A 13,950-nucleotide genomic window follows, 5' to 3' on the forward strand; every position below is an offset into this window, starting at 1 on the left:
GGTCAAAAGCGGGCCACCGGACACACTGCTCCGAGAACAACCACAGATCGTTCCACCCCTAAGTCAGCGCAGGATGTCCTGACCTCAAGATGTACCCTGATACAGCCAAGTTCCGCTTCCCCGTGTAATCGCCAAAAGAAAATTTCCCCTGCCCCATCCCTCCTGCTGAGGTGCATTTCCTCTGCCCCATTCCTCCTGCTGAAAGGCACTTCCCCTTTTGCTTGTGCATTTAAACCTCGGGCTCAGCTAATACATTTGGGGCTTGATGCAATCCAGAATGGTTTCCGTGTCATTATTCGCACAAGGCCCCAATCTCTCTCTACCCCCAATTTGGTTCTTAGGAGAAGGTCCCCTCGAGACCCTTGAATAACGGGACCCGCTGGACGGGTCAGACCTCCTCTTTGAGCAGCAGAACTTTCACAGGTTGCCCGAATGATTGATCTCTTCTGCCCTGCGGTGGCTGCAAGAGACATAAGGAAGCAAGCTCGGAAGCCCAAGGAGACATGAGGCAGGGATTCTGCAGTTTTTAATTCTTTGTAGCTTGGCACTTTATTTGTGGGCAAAGGCACTCAGTGTGAGTTTCATCAGCAGATGTTGAGTTTCCAGATTCAGTATCAGAAGATATGTGAAAGAAAAAAAAAAATCTGCCTTTTGAATGAGCATACCCAAGGTGTTTAGGGCTGAAGTTTTTACCATACTTCAATTCTCTGCAACAAAAGATACCCTATTTGTGAACTGAAGTGTGTTTCTCCCCCTGCCCTCTCTCCTGTAACTTCGGGACCAAGAGTGTCTGTCGCCCCAGAGCCCCTGGAATTGGGGCTGCCCCTTGTCCACCCCCAACCCCCAGCCGAGTGTGCTCAGTGGCTTCACACAGCCAGATGCCCACCCAGGGCAGAGTGGAAATCGTCTGGCCCTCTCCCCTACAATGTCTGCCTGCCCAGAGCACAGGAACTCTGGCTGGATGTGGGCTCTCTCCCTTCTCCCTTCTCCCCTATACCCACCACCCCACAAGGTTCCATCCTATGGAAGCTATGGAACAGATGGCAATTATTACCTTCTGGGAGATGGGGAGTCAGTTTCCTCTCAGAATATGGCCCTTGGTGAGTCCAACCACACTCCTGTAGAAGGCCAGTGCAAATTGGTCTTAATGGGTTATTTAAAAAAAAAAAAAAAGACACAAAGTTGGGAGTGTGGGGAAGGAGGCTGCATCTGGGAAGGGTTGGAGAGGTCTGAATAAGGTCAAAACACATTGTACAGAATTCTCAAAGAGCTAATAAAATTATTTTTAAAATTTAGCTCTGTCAGAACATGGGGAACTGGTGAAAATACATTAAAATAATTAAAAACAGCTTTACAGTACTTCACTAAAGTGAATTTAAACAAAGTAAAGTGGAAAAAAAAACAAAAAAAACCTAACGCATGAATTGTGAGTTTGTGTTTTTGTGTAGTCCTGTGGCCTCTGCACTCTTGCTTGGCCCGCAGCTAAGACTAGTAATTACGAACGTTTCCTTTTTGTCTTCCTTTCTTTCTTTCTTTCTTTCTTTCTTTCTTTCTTTCTTTCTTTCTTTCTTTCTTTCTTTCTTTCTTTCTTTCTTTCTTTCTTTCTTTCTTTCTTNCTTCCTTCCTTCCTTCCTTCCTTCCTTCCTTCCTTCCTTCCTTNCTTTCTTTCTTTCTTTCTTTCTTTCTTTCTTTCTTTCTTTCTTTCTTTCTTTCTTTCTTTCTTTCTTTCTTTCTTTCTTTTTAAGCAATGTAGAATTCACAAACTATTTCACCACATCAGCTTAACTGTAGAACTAGGCTCCTATTGTAATGCTGGAAGGAAAACAGCCTCGCACTGGACTTGTTAAGAAATAATGGAATTTTATGTGTAACTGATCATATGTAATTTTTGCTAAAATTGATTGAAAATCTGGGCTCAGTTCACTTGCTTTCTGTTGAATTTAAAAGTTACCAGCTTTGAAGCCACACAGCTGAGCAGCTGCATATTCTGAGCTGTGCTACAGATAACACCTCAGATGAAAAGGTCATGAAACACTTGCCCCTCCTGAAGGGAGAGGCTAATTAACATTTCTCAGACCACAGGGCAGAAATGACCCATGGGTGGGGACACATTCTTCAGGACCAACAGTTGCCCACCTTTCAGATAAGAGAAGTCCTTGTCACCTCATTCCCTAAAGACCAATCAGTTTAAAGGGTGCACTGTTCTGCCAATCATATTGTGCCTAGTTGCTGATGCTCTATTCTGCCCTTGGAAACCACGTAAAAACTCACTGGTTGCTGGGAGTCGCTGCCTCTCCTTCTGGTCTGGGACAACCCCAGTACACTGGAATGATAAATTCCTCCTGCTTTTTGCATCAATCCAGGCTCCGCGTGGTTCACTCAGGGAGGTCCCTGGGAAGCTAAGGCTCCCTGGAGTCTTACAGGTAGATCTTGATGATGATGGGCATCTATGCTGTCTTATAGTTGCTCGAGAGCTGCTTTGTTGCCCCCCCCCCCCCGACTCCTTACTTGATCCTATAAAGAGGCCTGATGTGTAATCTGAGGTCAAATGACCAAAACCTTGTTCAGGGGATAGTACCACTGTCACCTGAGCATGAAGAACCCTGAAGATTGATTATTCAAGATTTAGCCCAGTTGCTCTTCCCCATGCCTTTATCTCTATCCTATAGCTATTCTTAGACCCTGTTACTGGGAATGATTCTTCGTGTCCATGCTTGGCTGCCTTATTAAAAACCCTTCCTCCCTCCTGCCCTCTGAGTTTTTAGGCCTGGGTATATTGCACAATGGGCAAGATGAGCCTGGCTCAGTGAAAAGATGGTGACTATAACAGATAATTCTTCAGTGCCTCAGGACAAGAGATAAGCTTTCTGTGCTTTTTAAGAAATTTTTTTAAATTTTAAGAGAGGGTCTCACTAGGTAGCCCTGGCTAGCCTAGAATTCAGTATATAAATCAGGTTAGCCTTAAACTTACTGAGATAACTGTCTCTTCTTTCAGAGTTCTGGGAACAAATGTATGCATTACTTTGCCTACCTAAGAGATAATCTTTTAACAGAGTATTTCTGCTTTATGAAAATACATATCATATTTACCTTAATTTTGTAGTTGTGTTATGGGTATTAATTTTCATAACTCAAAATCATAAGTAAAATTCAGTCATTTAGAGGAATGTTTTACTTAGTTTCCTGACTCAAAGACTAAGACAGTGCAAATATTATGTCTGCAGCCTCTAGCATCCTTTAAAATCAGAGTTATAAGAACTAACATGTGGAGGGCCTGGTGCAGGACAAATAGCATGGAAAATGAATGTTAGTTTGTTCCTCTTCTGATATCCTTTTCTTCTTTTATGCCACTTCTAACATTTAGTGAGAAACTCTGTGTCAGATAATGAGAAAGAAGGCTGGCAAGATGGCTCAGCTAAGAGAGGTGCTTATTACTAAGCCCGACAATACAACAGCACAAGTTTGATTCCCAGAACCAACATGATAGAAGGAGAGAAGAGAAGAACCAACTTCTACAAGTTGTCCTCTGATTCACACACACACACACACACACACACACACACACACACATACACACCCCTACACACCCCGGGCAGGGGATGGAGAGAGAGAGAAGATGGAGGAGGAAGAGGAGGAGGAGGAGGGAGGGAGGAGGAAAAGTCATGCAGAAGAGACAGAGGTGAGTCTTGCCTCATACAGAGATCATCCTTAGGAGTCAGTGAAGAACACAGCAAGTTCAGTGGCTCACAAGCAAGTTGGAGGGAGTTCTGAGATACCACACACAGGCAAGGGAAAATGTATGTGCTGGATGGTAGCTTATGTGCAGGTCAGATGGCTTCTGGGAAACAGCTGAGCAACAAAACTGAAAACTGATGCTACTCAACCAATATTTATGCTTCTGTACAACCAAATACTCTAAGTCTTCCAAGTTGAGAACACTCTAGCATGTAGGCAAATATAATTCATTACTGGCTGCTGACCTCAGGTGAGGACAGTCTGTTTTTTTGTGTTAGTCACCCAGGATAGCAGGAAAATTGCACAATGAAAACTGTGTTGGGGTATAGAGACAGTAAATTTCTGCACAAGCTGATAATTATTAACAAAGCAGAGGCCCAGGGCAGAAGCACAGTAAACACTCCTAGGGCTGTCCTTGTTGATTTCAGTCTCATGTTAGTGCTAATTGTCTTTGCTCTGAGAATTTCCAAAACAGATTGTTGTCAGTGTGATCTGAGGTCTGCGACTAAAGCTTGGATAGGAAGGTTGCTCACACTGATAATGTGGAGCGGTGTGGTGCCTGGCAACAACAGTAGTCAGCTCCACACTCTCAGTGGTGTATATGTGCCACCAGCGAAGAAGCTGGTGACTCACACATGGTTGGAGGTGTTATTCACATGAAACAAAAGATTCCTACCCTCTCTGAGGCTGTTGTCAGGCAGTGGCAAGCACCTTTACCACTAAGCCATCTCACTAGTCCTGTCTGACACTGTGCTTTGAGGAAAGTGATTTTTTTTTTTGTCTCTGATTTAGCAGTCAGCTAAAATATACTATAAAAATAAAATGACATGCCAAGCACCTGATAAACTATTTTCACTTTTGGGAGGGAACCCTTCTGACTTTAGAGGTCCATGCATCCTGGAGATGAGGACATGATCAGTGTTGACATCATACTGCAGGGTCCGTGTCTCTGGGACCCAGGTCAAGAGTCTCATCCAGATCCACAGAAGTGAGGCCTGGATGGAGTTTCCAAGGGGGCACTTCTGCTCTAACTTCTTACTGTTTTAAAGCTGGAGACAATTAAAGACCAGAGTCTGGTGCCAGTACTTTTTTTTTTTTTTCCTACCAAGCTATTCTTAGAAACAGTTGAGTCAGTGGTGGTGGAGTCCGAAGGCTCTAGAATTCTATCGTGGTGACTTCTTTTTCCTGTGGTGCTTCTCTTGGGTCCAGCAGAGTGGCTGGGATTGCCTCTTTCCAGGGCAGAGGAAGGAAAAGCAGGGCTGATTCACACAAACTGGACCTTCCTCCACTCTGAACTCTGCTATAAGTTCAAAGGATCATGATAAAAATATTTTAAAGTTTGTTTTTAACTGTGGATGGATCCAAGGCTACATCTTTTAAAGTGGTTGCTTAGACTCTGATCATATGTTTGTAAAAGGAACCCAACCACCCTCTTTAAAAAGCTACTACTGTGTATGACACAAGATTATTTAAAGTCTAGGCTCTGTCTTCAAGACACGCAAGTCTGTTTTAACAAAAACAACAAGGGAAGAGGACTATCCAAAAGCACATATTAGAAAGTGGATGATGTTGAGCTAGGAACTTTCTAGAAGGATTTGAGGTGAAGCACTGTTTGCTTTTGTGTTTGAAATTCTCCTCAATAAAACTCCAAACCTCAGAACAGTAGAAGTAATAATGTATCAACAGCCCCAAGAGTATGGGTTCATCCTGGATGACCTGTTAATGAACATTTATAGGCTAGATGGTCTATGTGAGAAATGAGAGAGACTGGCACTTCCAGAGGAGGCTGTTCAACCCAGCACAATAGAAAAACCAGGGCAGAGCAGCAGACTGAGTAGAAGGAAGGAAGTCATAAAGATAAGCCTAGCAATTATGAGCTAGGACACAAAGGAATAACACAGCTCTCCCAGACTGGGAGCTTGATAAAGTGAGCCCTGCTGTTGAGGCCATGCTCAGAGGAAACATGCAAGATACAAGCAGACCTACCCTGCTCACAACTTGGCCATATCTTTGCAGACAGGCAATTCGCCAGAGGAACAATGATGACCAAAACGGATTCCGAAGTCTGAATACACATCTCATCAACAAGAGAGGTGAATTGAGAAGGGTAGTCTGCAGGCCCTTCTAGTCCCTCCACCCTTCTCAAAAGAAAGATTCCAACCCTATAGATACAGTCAAGTTTACAGGATCCTTAAAGAACAGATAAATACTACATGTAAACCTTTGCAAAGAATAGGAAAGGAACAAACTCCTTGTATGATTTTATATGTGTAACCTTGATGATTAAATTGAACAAGGTTCTAAGACCATGAATCCAAGCATCCTACATGAAATTAGCAAATGAAGGTTATAAGAAAAGGTTTAAAAATATATGATTCCTGCCAAGAAGCATTCACTAGTTCAGTGTTCAGTGTTGCTGGGTGGATCACATGGCCAGCCTTTTGATTGCACTTACCATATCTGTCCATTTAAAGAGAAAAAAGCATGTCTACATTTTGCTTTGTTTTATGTCTGCATAAATTTTGAAGTCATGGTCAAATTTCTGTCCATCTTCCACGGATTTTCACCAATGACACAGGCTACTTTATTGTGACTAAAATATTGGACTTCTTATGAGCCCCCCAAAATGGCTTAGTGGATAACTCACTTTGCAAGCCTGGTGGAGAGAAACTGACTTCACAAGGTTGCCATCCAACTTTCTCACACTGGCTGTGCTGGTAATAGGTAGGGCATTCACACTCACAAGAATGATTTTGTAAAGGAAAAAAGACAACAGAAACAAAGATGACTTACAGGAAACATTTCTTAGCTCTGGCAGGTGAGTTCATTGGTAATTTTTTCCTGAATTATTGAAACATTATACAACTAATTATGTTTAGGAGAAGAAAAATAAAGGGGAATCCAAGACTTGATAGATTAAGGCTTTTAGATTAGTTGTTCCACATGGTAATCCAGGAGCTTCCTGTTGAAGGAGGCATTCCTGCTGTCTGCTCTACAGGGGTTCTCTGTATTAGGCCATGCCTACCTTATATGGTGCTGGCATCAAAATTAGAAAACTTGCCTCCCTCAACTGGTTGTGAGAAGGCAGCTGACCTGGTCTGGATCTGGGTCATGCTTGCTTCCTCTGGCATAGCCCTCAATTCTTGAGGGAACTGGCCCCTGGCTCAGTCTTCTTGGGATTTTGCATTCTCATTTGCAGTCATTTGCATCTCTCCAGCATTCAGTTCCTTTCAAATCCTTGTGCTTCTGAATTTGCTTTCCTGAATTTCCTCTTTTTTTGGTCACTCAAGAGTTAAGTATCTTTTGAGTGGAGGACTTAAATTCTCTCTGATTATAAGGTTCAAGAAATGTGCATTCTATAATAACCTTTGTCTCCTTTCAGGAGTTAACTGAAAACTCTTTTAAAAACAGAGAGGGGGAAGGGAGGAAGAAATGAAGGAAAAAAGAGAGAGAAAGAGAAAGGGGAAGGGGAAGGGGAAGAAAAAAAAGGAAAAGAAATAAGAAAAGGAAAAGGAAAAGGAAAGATCCTAAGAACAGAGATAAATGTGTAAGGAACCTTGTTGTCCCAGCTTCCAGCAGACTCTAACTGTCGCTTACCCTCATAAATATATTGCTGTCTGTGATGGTTAACTTTGATTATCAGCTTGAGTGGATTTAGCATCTACTGTGTTTGATGGTTAATCTTAGTTATCAACTTGACTGGAATCAACTAAGACACAAGCTGCTGGATACTGTGAAGAATTTTCTTGATTAGAGTATTTGAACTGGAAAGATCCACCCTAAAAATTGGGTGGCACCTTCTGGTGGCAGCCCAGGTAAAAAAGGTCATTGAAAAAGAAAGCTTTTGCTTTTTTACCTGCTCACTTTCACTCTTTCTGGCAAGTTCTTCTATTCTGTTGCTGTGTCATTCTTTCATTGATATTAGAACCTACTTCTTTAGGCTTCCAATGTGGATTGAAAGCAAGCAGCTCTCCGGGAATTTTCCATGTCTTCAGTGCCAGAAGGGGACTGCCCAGAGGTCATGTTATCTTCTCTGTATTGTTTCAATTTTAGTGTATTTGCTGGTGAAGTGAGCATGGCTGTGTGGGGTTTTTGTTTTTGTTTTTGTTTTTTTTTGACTATTATTTAAAGCATAAAGATAGCTCTCTGTTGGTAGAGGCTTGGAGAAGATAGTGGAGGGTGTTCAATAAACAAGATCTCTCTGCAGGTGGATCACCTGAGTCTAATCCACTGACAAGACCAACTCACACTCTTAAAAGACAAACTTTTTAAACTATAAATCCCAAGCTATGTGTAGGCCGCATGCTGCAGGTGGGAGAACACTGAGGAGTGCCAGCCACTTCATGTTCTTTCCTGGTTATGCTTTGTAAAGTAGTAACTTGTATTCTTGATTCCCATAGTGAGGTTTCCACCAATTCTGCATTTATCAGATCATTTATTCAATTTTTAATTTTTTTTCTTTTTGGTGCTGGGAATTGAACCCAGGGTCTTGGTTATGCTGTGCAGGTGCTCTGTCTCCATTATTAGTGTTCCACCATCCAGCATTTGAGTGGTACCTTTCTGAAGTCCTCCCTACCTCCTGTAGTGCTATGAGCCAAAGGAAATGTGATAGACATGCTTGAAGGATTAGTAGGCCAGTGTTTTGTTTTTTCTGTTTGTTTGTTTCCTGCTGTCGTCTACTGGTGTGGAAAAGGCAATAGGCCTGCCTTCACGCAGGATGTCTTAGGACATAGTGAAGAGGAAAGTCACCTTTTAGGAACTTGGATGGGATGGACATTGCTTACAGGAGCCTCATCAAGACAGAAAATGTCACAGCCATAAGCAGAAGCCACCTACTGAGTGATCCAAAAGGACATTGAACCTTCAAGGTCTTGCCTGCCATGTTTTCAGAGACTCAACATACTTCCTGTGTTTTTAGGCAAATCTTCTGTCTGGGTTTTCTGGGTCCCATCTGATTCTTCTAGCTCTGCCTATCAGTTAGTAGTTCAACACATGGTTCTTAAATATTCTGCAACCTAAATAAAATGTTAGGTGCTGAAAATAGAATCACATCTATATGGAGAACCCTTTGTGGCTGAGTGTAGCCTGTCATGGAGGTCTGGCGAGGTGTTTCAATTGCTTTCTGGGAGTTTTTGTTGCTTGCTTGTTTGTTTGTTTATCATAGTTGAGCCAGTTTTCCCATGAAGGCTCACAGGTTCTGCTGGATAGTTGTTGATTTTTTTTCTTCGCTTAACACAAACTTGGGGTTTCTGGGAAGAGGGAATATCAGTTGAGAACACTCTTCTGTCAGACTGGCCTGTAGGCAAGCCTGTGAGGTTTTTTTCTTGATTGATGATTGATGTGAGAGGGCACAGCTCACTGTGGCAGTGCCACCTCTAGGTATGTGGTCTGAGATTGTATAAGAACACAGAGTGGGCAAGCCATGAGAGCAAATGAGTAATGAAGTAATGAGGAACCATGGTTTCTGCCCTGACTTCCCTCAATGTTGAACTATAACCTACTTGTAAAACGAACCCTTTCCTCTCTGAGTTGTTTTAGGCATAATTTATCACAGCAACAGAAAACAAGCTAGGGCATAGGTTCACCTCCTCTGTGTCCATGCTGTTGTCAGGAACTTGGACTTGGGGAAAAACTGTGAAGAAGAACAAGACATCTAGTTGCTCTTTGATCCACCTTCTTGGCTCCGTGACTTTGGTTTAGTGATCTTATCCTGTGTCCCCTCAGGTATAAAGGAGAGCAATGGCCAGACCTCAGATAACTTCTTCCATTAGAGAGATAAGGAATGCAAATCAACCTGGCAAGCCCTCTTTTAAAATAAGCCATTAAATACTACCTTCTCATATCTATTTTTTCTTTTCGAAAACCACAGGACCAATTTGTTTTCTCTAAGTTTTCACTGCCTTTAAGGTACTGCGTTCCTGACATATTATCATTTGATGATTATGAAATAGTTATTCCATACATATGCCTTAATTTTTAGTCAATATTGTGAAGTTTTTGAGGATTACAATGTTGGCATTCCCTACTCTGCTCAGGGGTGAGTAAGCTGTCAGTGAATATTACTCATCTGTGTTCTTTTCTACCTCTGTCTTCTTCCCCTTGTGAACCAGAGAAGACAGAACCTTCTGGAAAAACTTCTCACTTGTTGCTCTTGCAAAGGGCCCAGGTTCCATTCCCAGCATGCAGATAGCATTCACAATCATAACTCTAGAGCCAGATCCAATACCCATCCTCTGACCTCTGCAGACACCTAGCGTGCACATGGTGCATACACGTCTGCAGGCAAACTACATACAAAATAAGATGAATAAATCTTAAAAACAAATCCTGCTGGCCTCATGCTTTCAGTGTTAGGTATACAGTTGGACAAAGAGGTATTTGGTAACTCTTAGGAATGGGTGGGGACTCTTGTTATTCTTTCTGTACCTTCTGACTTGTTTACAGTATGTGTCCAGAATTATTTATGTTCAGAATTAAAATCCTAAATACACTCTCAATGAGGATGAATCATTCATCAGATACTGCAGCCTGATCATATAGAACAATTTCCAGGTGACGCCTTATGTCATTAAATAAGTTCTTGAGTGTGTACCCATGAACCACATGAAGTGCTTGCATTTCAAACCTATATCACCATTACAATCTGAAATGCACTCCTACTGTGCTTTCGCTCCAAATATAAACAAAAATCCCATTTTTGAAATCCAAATTTTTCTACAAGGGATACTTCTCTTCTTGTTAATGAGAAATTTGTATACATTAAACTTTTCTAGAAGAGGTTTTAGTTTTTAATGGATGTCTTTTCTTTGCAAGTTCATTATTGATAGCTATTAAACAGGACAGACAGCAAGGGCTCAGATATTAGAAATACTCCTCAAGGCTGAACATGTTGAGTTTTTGAAAATTGGCATTTGTTTGGTTATTGTTCAGAAAAATGAAGTGGACTCTGCCAGTAAATGCATCTTCTGTTATTATTTTCACAGATTATAAATGTGACTAAGGTCACAGGGCATTTCCTTATTCATATTAGATAGTCAAAGCATCGCCCTTATAACCCAGATCTTGTGCCCCGTTAATGCCTTAGTGTGTTAGTTACTCATTAGTGAGTTAAAACTCTTCTGGCACCTAATATGTTTTGAATCAAGTTGATCCTCAGCCAATGACATGTCTGAAAACTTTCGACAGTGTAAAAGTTAAGAATTTTTCTTGTATTTTTAGCTGCATATGTAGCAGAAGTTGGCCTAGTCGGCCATCACTGGGAAGAGAGGCACCTTGGTATTGCAAACTTTATATGTCCCAGTACAGGGGAATGCCAGGGTCAAGAAGCAGGAGTGGGTGGGTAGGGGAGCAGGGTGGGGAAGGGTATAGGGAACTTTAGGGATAGCATTTGAAATGTATATAAAGAAAATAACTAAAAAAAAAAGTTAAGAATATAGCCAACTCATTAGAAGGGGGTAATATCTACATGAGCTGCTTCATTATTTTGTTTCTAAAAAATTCTTTTTAAATTAAATGTATTTATTTACTTATTGTTTTTGGGTTACATATTTGCCACCATGTGTGTGGAAGTCAGAAAACAACTTGCAAGAGTCTGCTCTTTCCTTCTGTCATGCAGGTTTTGGGAATTGAAGTCAAGCCACCAGATTTGACAGCAAGCTCCTTGATCAGTTGAACCATCATGGCAGCCTGTAACAGTGAATTAATTAATTTGCAATATGCTTCCCACAGGTTGCAATTCCAGCCATTTGCCAGATCCCTCTGGATTTGCAAATGAAAGACACATATGCCAGGTTAATTTTGAGATGTCTTGACTAGCTCAATGGTTGGGCGCTGCTAAAACTCCCTACAGCCAGCAACCCCCCCCCCTCGATATTCCTGGCTTAACACCTCCAAAATCCATATTTTATCTTTGCTTCCCTGGTTTTTTCAGGCAGTCCTCTTATCTTTGCTGCCCAAGATGCTTCTGGGCAGCTCTTCTGGGGGGCACTTTCCTTCTTGTACCTACATTTCCTCTGCTACTCCCCTCTGTTCCTTCCTGGCTTGGTCTGGCCTATCCCTTCTCATGGTGGGCCCTTTCTTTCTCCCCTCCCCTTGCATTCCTCCCCTGGAAACCTAGAAGTCCCACTTCTTTTATTCTACCCAGCCACTGGCTGTTGGATCTTTTTTGATCAATCACATACCATTTGGGAACAGGGACCTTCAGCATTTGGGCACACAGATTCCAGATTTGGGGAGCCAAATTAAGACAAAGCATTAGAACCAATTCCTAACAGCAGCCTTTCCTCCCCCACAAAGTAACAATGGCTTGATAAGCAATGAACTGCAAGTTGCATACCTAAATGGACTATAGAAAACTCAGCTTGTGTCCAGGACACATTCAGAATTATTTAATTTCTAATAGCTATAATGGATAGCTTAAATGACTGTTGTTGGTGGTGGTGGTGGTGGTGGTGATGGTGGTGGTGGTGGTGGTGGTAGTGGTGGTGGTGGTGTGTGTGTGTGTGTGTAGTGGTGCCTTTGCTACACATAAACTTCAGATTCATCTGAGTTGTTAATATTTGTATAGTCTGATTATGCATGGTTCCTCAAAAACCAAAATCTGGTTCCTGACCTTCTGATAAAGTAAAAGAAAGAAAATGCAGATGCAGCCCATCTCCCAGTTATTCCCTGTCTTCTCAGGATGGAGGAAGTGGCTGGGACTTAGGGTGAAGTCTGTGCCTCTTGGGTTATGGCCTACCTGCTCTGGGCTCCCATGGTCTGGGTCTACTGTTGGCTTTAGAAGAAAAACCTTCAGGGTTGCATCTTAGACCATCATTTGAGTGTTCAAGGGAGATATCAACGGACCCTTGCCCTTGGCCCCAGACTCAGCCCTTTGTGTTTCTGGCCTCCTCCTTCCTGCTTACATGCCCTCTTGCTTCCTCATGAAGTCAGTCCTCTTAGGGTGTGAGTCTGAGAGGAATTTTTAACTTGTGTGCTCATATCCAGTAAGTAGAACATGGTGTGACTTCAGTAAGTATCCCCTCTGTATTGTACTGAGTTACTTCTAATCCTCGGAGTAGCAGCAATAGCAACACTATCAGCCAACACTAATCAAGCATTCTATTTATGAGATACATACACACATGTGCATGTATCATACATGCACTGCTTATGAATGCTGTACATTATGTCTACTTGAAGTTGTTGGCTCACAGAACTGTCAGAGGATTTTTTATTGTAAAGAAACCTTATCTCCTAACAACTCAGTAGGTCTGGAGGTGTAATTTTGCCTGTTAGTGTAGTAAGTCAGGAGTGGAACTGGCTGGTTCTGTTTTACAGATCTTTCTTATTGTTCATGTCCTTTCTTCTGCTCAGGGCTCATGCTCCTTTGCTCCTCCTATAAGAACACATTGGAGACCTGTGGCTCTGCCTTCAGACACACAAGCTCAGGCAGGTGAGAGTCCTAGAGCTTTCCTTATCCCCAGAGAGGGTATTTGACTAGTCCCTGGTATGTATACAACAGGGAGCACATTGTCACTGTGAGTTCACACTGTTTATAAACTAGTCTTGATTCATCTTCTGAGAGGTGGTCATGTGTAACCTCCCCTCCCCAGCCTGAAACCTGTTTACATCGGGGTGGAGCTTGCCACTCAATCGTTCTGCCACGCCCACTGCTGGAGCCTGCCGCTTTGCTGTTCTGAAGCCATCACGTGTTCACCTTACTCCAAGATTATTTGGCAGGAATTGAGCTCCTCCCCCTCCTTCATAACGGACTGTCTGAATAGTAAAATTGAACCTTGAGCAGAGCCTTGTCTTGGTTCCGTCTTTATCTTGTGCCGCCTAGCCCCTCTTCTCTTCCAGGTTTCTAAGATGCCTTTCCAGACTAGAACCCAGACATGTGGTCCACTGGCCGGACACAACATTTGGCGAACCAACACTGGACTGAGAAATGGCAGAGGACATTTGGCAGAAGCACTGCTGGTTTGGAGCTCCAAAGAAGAAGAAAATAATTAAAATTAAAGGAAATTCATACCGGAGAAGGTCGGTATGGGCTAAGCTGAAACAACGTTTAACCTGAGCGCTAATTCACTTAGGCTCAGCAGTGAGGCATATCAGGAACTAGGAAAGTAACAGGTGGTTAGCTGTAGCTCCCAGAAGCTACATTTTTAGGCGTGAGAAAAGAAAGGGTTTATTAAAAGGAAATTAATAATCAGGCGGATGGCCGCAGTTAAAAAA

Source organism: Mus caroli, chromosome 18, assembly GCF_900094665.2.
Source record: "Mus caroli chromosome 18, CAROLI_EIJ_v1.1, whole genome shotgun sequence".
Lineage (NCBI taxonomy): Eukaryota > Metazoa > Chordata > Mammalia > Rodentia > Muridae > Mus > Mus caroli.